The 7,618-nt window shown below is 47.5% G+C and overlaps 1 long non-coding RNA gene across 1 annotated transcript; it reads right to left on the reverse strand.

Annotated features, from left to right (window-relative positions):
* Nucleotides 1-740: 740 nt before the first annotated feature.
* LOC111772759 (uncharacterized) lies at nucleotides 741-7,334 on the reverse strand. The gene is made up of 3 exons (XR_002806780.2): nucleotides 7,227-7,334; nucleotides 6,971-7,067; nucleotides 741-985 (listed from the first exon to the last, which is right to left on the reverse strand). It is a non-coding gene; the product is annotated as an uncharacterized lncRNA (long non-coding RNA).
* Nucleotides 7,335-7,618: the final 284 nt, after the last annotated feature.

A 7,618-nucleotide genomic window follows, 5' to 3' on the forward strand; every position in this document is an offset into this window, starting at 1 on the left:
ATATACAGGTGAGGAAACTGAGGCTCGATGGTTTTGCCAGAGTGCCCAGCTAGCTGAGTAGGAAGCCACGATCTGAACACAGGTCTGTCTCACCTCAAGCCCATGTCTATTCATTACACTCCGATGCCTCACAGAACTCTTTCCAAAAACATCCACAATAATTCTCTCTTGCTGGCAAAGAATAAAGGAGGACCGAGAGTAGATGTCCTGTCTGGAGGACTCCAGCAAAAGCAGGCGAGTGCTTCTGAGCACCGAAACTCAGGGCTGCCCAAAACACAAGGCCACGTTTCCTGCTGGGTACGAGCTCCGCACTAATGTCCCCCTTCCCCTCCTCTCTCTCCATCATATCTTCACCATCATAGTCAAAGCAGACATACTCTGAACCATGAACTGAAAAGCTGGAAGGGACCTTTGGAGCCATTCATCCAAAGTCCGCCTTTGAGCACGATTCCCATCTGCAGTTGTCCCCACAGATGCCACCTTCTTGGTCTAGCTCTTAACTGATGGCTCCAGCCCGTGGCAGTCTTTCCCCGCCTTTCATTCCCACTTCCAAACTGCTTAGCAGCTAACCAAGCTAATTAGGGCTATGTGTTAAGTAAGAGTCAGTGGTCTCTGAGCAAGGGCCCAAAAGGCTCTTCTGTGTGGAAACGGAAACTTTGTAATGTGTACTCCAGCTGCTCAGGGATCTTTCTGCCTGACTCTTCCTCATCTTGTTCCAAATAGATGATGCTGCTTTATACCTGGGCTCCACAGAGCTGAGGTTAACGAACTGTATTTGGACGAGCAGAGTCCAAGGGTTGCTTTAGTTTATTTTAGTACCACAGGGCAGACGCAGAGGGGCAACAGACAGGTGACGTGTACTCAGCCAGCAAAATCTCCTGCAGGAAATTATTGATGCCAGCCAGCTGCTCCAGGCCCCTGCTGGGCTCGTTCTCCTCCTCTCCTCTCTCTCAGGGGACGGCCATCCCGCTGTGGCTTGCCAGCTCTGAAAGACAAAGAGGGCAAAGCTCTCAGCCTGCTGTGTGCCTGCCTCCAACACATCCCCCCATGCAACCAGCAACAACAGGGCCCTGCCGGGGGTGGAGGAAGGACATGTCCAGCAATCCTCTTTCCTCTAGAAATGGGATTGGAAATGGGGTAATCGTCTAAATGGGCAGTCCTGATGCATCGATAAGCATAACTCCCATTTTTATTATGGTGATGAGGCTGCCTGAGCACGCGTAATCCCTCTCTGGGCTCCAGGAGATTGCCAGGCAGCCAGCCGCCACCCCGCCCTCCGCCACAGCTGCATTAGTCTGATGGGAAGAGGTGCTGAGCTCTAAACGGACTGCATTTCATAATGGCATTTAAAAGCACAGATCCTGGGGTCAGGCCAGTGTCCAGGACACTGCTGACCGAGCTCCCTGTCCCCTTGAAACTGCCCTTCTGCTCCCCCAAATACTGATGGGGCAAAGACGGACCAAATACAGGGCTGCCCTCAGTCACGTAGGGTCAAAAAGTGTCAGGAAAGACCCCAGTTAAAATCACTCAAGGAAATGCGGTATAATAGAAAACCTTTAGGTTCTAGCCCCAGCCAACCCACTAACTCTGGAGGCCTCAGTTTCCTCAACTGCATTAGGTGATTGCTAAGGTCCCTTCCTGCTCTCCCACATAAAAGACTCACGGATTCAAGACTCTCCCACCCAGCCAGGGATTCCATTCTCATAGAGTAATTCCCTTGTGTTCTCAAGGCTGTTCTATCTTTTACACCTCCCTATTGGAATTATAATCATCCACCTTATTAGTGAACTCCTTATGGGAGAAAATGACCTAGTAGTAGCTAGAAGCAAGGCCCTGAGGGAATAGGACATGCAGGGGAGGTATGGCCTTGTGTACCAGCAAGATGCAAGGGTTTCAGGAAGGGAGGTAGAAAAACACCCAAGGCCACGTCATCTGGGGCCCACCGTGTGGGCAAAGTCCACACTGAGAGTGGATGAGGTCCGGGCAGATGGACTGCAGATTAGGGCAGCTGGTTCCGCTGATGGCACTCAGAGACCTTCAGAACAAATCGTGACTCTGTGTGCCCACTGGCTCCTGAGTGGAGGCTTCGTCTTTCCCCATTCACTCACTGGCTCAAGCACTGATCAGCCAGGAGGCCAGGAGGTGCAGCAGAATTAACTGGATTTAGATTCGGAAGCTGGGCCCTAGCTGCAGTGCCAGCATTTGCATGACACTGAACAAGGGATTTCACCATTCCGAGCCAGCAAAATAAGGCAAGTGCATGCCTTGCACACTTTGTGGGCAGGCTTGTCACCTTGCACTCCTCCAGGAGGTGCCATTCCCTTGGGTATCTAAATGAGTAGCGACAGCCAGAATTGGGCAGTGCGCAACTGGCACAGTCAAACGTTGTGGCCTGACTGGTAGTTAAAAAACATCAAATGACATAAGATATATTAGTCATGAACACTGTGAACACAAGAGTATCATCACATTGGTCACATTCTAGAAGAAGACGCTAGATCCATAAAAGACATTTGCAAAAAGCTAAAATTTAGTGGCCTCAAGTTTTGCATTCTATCCACTCAAACATGGAGGAACAGTAGAGCAATCCATTATATCAGCCTAGTGCTCTCGTCGTGATTCAGACTACAAGAGCCATAGAAAAGAATAAGCAAAATAGGAGGTGTGGCCCCAAGCCCAGAGTGAGGCAAATACCCTTCCTTACGTGTCTCCCTGGTCCGAAGACCACACTATTCCCCTCTCAAAATATGCTTCGTTATAAGACATGGAGTCTCAGTTAAGACAGGCTCCATGATAGACTTCAGGGAAGGAAGACGGGGACCAGATATGTCTAGCCCAAAAGGAGGTTCCTTGCATTTCACACCCTCTCACACACCAGCTAACATCAGCTCAGGGCAGCAGGTCCTAAGGGTGCCCTTTCTTCTCAACCTTCCACAGGCCACATTTGCCTGGGAAAGGAAAAAGACCCACAGATTCGCGACTCTATCACGCTGCCCACCTCCCTGCTGATTCGAAGCTCCTTCTCACTCTTCCCTGTACATTGGCGATGCTCAAGCCAGGCAGGTTAAAAATGCTGAAATAATGCAAAGCCCCTTGATCCACTACTGCCTTTCCTATGGTGGGAAAAGGTGGAAATGAGGGGAAAAGGTGGAAATGGGAACCACTAAAAGCATTTGTGCCCATCTCTCCATTTCTCCTTTCACTACTCTAATTCAGGTCATCTTTATTAGATGCCTCCTAACGTGTCTCCTTGATTCCGAGACCCTTTGCTCTCTACTCCATACCCCTCTTAGAGCTACTGCTCCAAAACACAGCTCTTGGCCCATCATATCCTTGCATCACAGGCTGCAAAGCACCCCGTGCCGAGATGACACTATCTCTGCCACAAGCTTGTTCCCAACCTCACCTCTGGCTACTTCCTCTCATGTAGCCTACATTTCAGTCCCACAAGGTGGCCTTCCATTCCTGAACAACTTCAAGCATTCATTCACCCAACACACAATTAACTGAGTGTGTAAGTGTATCAGGGAGTGTGCTGGGCATTGGAAATGTAGTAGAGGGCAAACCCAGCCAGGCATCCCGGAGCTTACAGGGAAAGCTTACATCCCTTTCAGGGAAAACAGACATCAAATAACCACAAAAATAAATGTACGATGACAAACTGTAATATTTAATAAGGAAATGTGCTCAGAGATGTACAAGGCAGAAGGGCTGAAGTAGTCTAGGGGATCAGAGAAGGTTTCCCTGAAGAAGTGAGATTTGAGCTGATATGTGAAAAATGAGAAGGGATAAATGAGGCAAATGGGGTGGGAGTGACAGCAGCCACAGAAGAGAGGATTCCAGAGGCCTATAAGCAGCAGAAAGAAGGCCGGTCCCACTGAGGACAGAGGTGGGGGTGCTGGTCCGCGATGGAGCTGAGGAAGTTGCCAGGGACCAGACTATGAGGGGTCTTAGAGGCTCTACTGAGCACATAGATCTTTATCCTAAGAGAAGTAACGAGAAGGCATTAAGAGGTTTTAAGCAGGGGAGGAGGGTAGTTTGGGGAGCATGTGACGTGATCAGATTTGCATTTTGAAATGCTCACTCCAGTTGCTCTGAGAAGGGGCTGGGGGCCGAGAGTGGATGTGGGGGTCCAGTGAGGAGGAAATCGCATCCATCTCAGGCAAGAGACAGAGATATAAATTTGGACTGGAAGCTGGGAGTGGAGAGCGAGCTGAGCAAATGAGTTTTCCAAACCAGACTTTACCAAACCAGATGGATGGGCAGCACCATCTGGAAAGATATAGCAGCGGAAGATGACCAGATTTGGGTGGAAAGATCCTGAGATCAGTGTGGAACATAATGGGTTTAGGGAACCTTTGAGGCCTCCGAGTGGAAAGATCAGTGATAGATGGGTCTGGGATGGAGACATACGTTTCAAGGGCCATCTGCGCACAGATTGCAGTGGAAGATGTCGACATGAATGAGATTGCTTTATGTCATCTCTTACAGTCACCTTCTCTCTCCAGTCGTTCCCCTTGTGCCTGTTCCATGCAGGGAATGTAGGACTCTGCTGCCTCATAAAACCCCTTAGGCCTCGGTACCCATTCCTGCTGCTGTAGGGCCTCCTCCATCATTTTATGACCAGTCTCTGACGTGTCTTCCCCAGTAACAATCCAGGAACACCTTGGGACAGAGACATGTGGCTCTCCTCCTGATGTCCTCAGCACACAGAGCAGAGCCTTGCTCTTGAGTGAGCAGTAAGATACAGGCCCACTTTTCAGGTCCACCACAAAGCCCCAGCACAGTGTTGCTCTGGAGGAGAAGAGAATGCAGGCCGAGACCCCAGAGCCTCATCTGAAAACGGGTCTCAGAGTCTTCAAAGGGGAAATGGTCCCATTCCTTACCTCTGCTTCCAAGACTCCAATAAAGGACTGAAGAATTTTAAAACGAGAATGGTATTGATGTTTTCCCACTGGTAGTGTAGATAAGTGAGCAATCAGATATCTACTGGGGATGTATTTATCATTTGTTAAGTGTGCAAGGCACAGGTAGAGAAAATGAGTAAGCTCTGTCTTCAAAGAGCTTCTAGTGCAATCTCTTACTCAGAACCCAGTGTTCTGATTATAATTCAAAACAAAGTTGTGCATGATTTCACGTGAGTATCTACAGGAAAATCAAAGCCTGAGTCCCCAAGGAATTTATAATCTCAAGAAAATATAAGACCAACATAGATGAAAAGTTAACTTTATCAATACACACAGAGCCTACACTCTCCAGTGCCTGTTTTTAAACAAGAAAAAGGTACCCTCCCTCCAAGCAGACACAGTCCCTCAGTGGGCCATGTGAACTGGCTGGATTTAAGGCCGTGTCTCCCTGGCCTGGCCAGATGTCCTCGTGCAGTGCACCCCCTGCACAATGTATGTGTGACACCACTAATGGGTGTTGTTCACAGGCAGGGATCATTACAGGGTGGGCAAGCCAGGAAATAGGAAGAATTGACTGGGTAAGGAAAGAAGACACAGCTGCAAGGAAGGCCAGAAGAATGTCTAGTGTCAAATCAGGTTTGACCAAGGTGAAGGGTGCACCTGAGGAGCAAGGAAACGAGACTGGGGAGGTTTGGAGGGGGAATGATTATGGAAGGCCCCAAACACCGGGCTAGGGAGTTTATACTTAACCCTGGACAAGCTGAGCGTTGCCTAGGGACTTCTTCCTCTGTGAGGGTTAATTTTATGCGTTAAATTGAATGGACCTTGGGGTGCCCAGATTAAACATCGTTTCTGGGTGTGTCGGTGAGGTTGTTTCTGGATGAAATTAGCATCTGAATCAGTGAACTCAGCAAAGTAGGTTGCCCCCCCCCCCCATGCAGGTAGGCATCATCCCATCCACTGAGCGCCTGAATAGAACAAAAGGTGGAGGACGGAGGAATTGGTCCCTTTTTTCCTGCCTCACTACTCAAGCTAGTATATCTCATCTCATCTGCCCTCAGACTGGGATTTACATCACCAGCTCCCCTGGTTCTCAGGCCTTCAGACTCAGACTGAATTACACCACTGGCTTTCCTGGGTCTCCAGCTTACAGACAGTAGATCATGGGACTTCTCAGCCTCCATAATCACATGAGCCAATTCTTCATAATAAATCTCATTTTAGAAAGATAAAAAGATGATAGAAAGATAGATAGATAGATATCTTATTGGTTCTGTTTCTCTAGAGAATCCTCTTACACTTTCTTTTCACCAAAGCAATGCCATGGAGAGTTGGCTACCACTTGCAAAAGTGCCCACTTGCATCCTGAAGGTCCATGAATGATACCATTGGACAATACAATATCTTTGTGCTGGCAAGAAACCCCAAATAATAAGGTGCAATCCCATGCATTTGTAGCCTGCCTAAAATATATATTCTATGTCCAATATATTTATTTTTACAATAGTCTCATTTGATTAACACAATGAGAAGATAGAGCAGTTGAGAGTCTCGGTGAAGGTCAAAGAAAAAATTCACGGTGGCAAAGCTGGGACTGGAACCCAGGTCTCTTCCTCAGAATCCAGTGCTCGAGGGCACTCAGGCTCCCTGCACTTGCCTCGGCAGGACCCCTTTTTCACCAGTCACCACACTGACTACTTGAGTCTGCCAGCCCTGGGGCCTTTCCAAGAAAAGACAAAGCTTCCACACAAGCAGTAATGACATTGATGATGTCAAGCCAGAGGCAGGGGATTGTTGCTCATTTCCTTAAAATACTCGCTCAGCAGCACCCATGCCCTCATCCCCACCACCCATCATCCCAAGAAAGAGATGTATGGTACTTCATGAACATGAAGGGGAAAATAATTCCCTGTAGATTTTTGCAGTCTCATTCTCCCAGCTTGTCAAATGCCAGCAGCAAGCCAGTCTGGCTGCATCGTTAGCTTGGCTCAATCTTATTTTGTAGTGTTTTGCAGATTCCAGCAGCCTTTTTGTTCCCCCCCAACTGGGCAAAAACATATCACCTTTGAGCTTCCTGGTGTATCATTCAAAAGATTTCCCTGTTCATCTTGGACTTCATAATATAGTATTCTCTCCTGCGATCACAAGCCACATTTTTTTCTCCAAGAAAGAACATAAAAGTTATTTTTAACAACATAATACAAGATATGTGATCAAAATATAATTTAAAAAAACAACTAAATGGAAGACTTTTCAGTATGTCATGCAAAGCACAAAAAGCATGCTGTTCAAAAGCTAATTTTCAGTTATCATATTTACATTCCCCCTCCTTTTTTTTTTTTTTTCTGCTTCACCCTTTTGTTGCAAAGGAAGCTGGAATGAAAGGGGATTTGTCTCTTTTTCTCAGACTCATCTCTCACTGCTGAGTTTCTCCACACCTGAATTCACACATCTCCCACATCATGACAATTACCTCCATGGTAACCCCTGATGACATCATAAACATAATGTGATAGCAGGAGAAACAAGAGCTCCTGAGACCCTGTTGGATGCAAATGCCCTCGATGAGCTAAGGGACTTGCAGGAACAACGGGAATTTTGTCTTGAGATTTTAGCAGAAAAGTAATTCTTGAAATCTATTCTCGTGTTTCAATATTTATTGGATTTCAAAGCTTCTTGCTGCCCAGGAGCCTGTGAATATGGTCAAAGGG

Source organism: Equus caballus, chromosome 3, assembly GCF_041296265.1.
Source record: "Equus caballus isolate H_3958 breed thoroughbred chromosome 3, TB-T2T, whole genome shotgun sequence".
NCBI classification, from domain to species: Eukaryota; Metazoa; Chordata; class Mammalia; order Perissodactyla; family Equidae; genus Equus; species Equus caballus.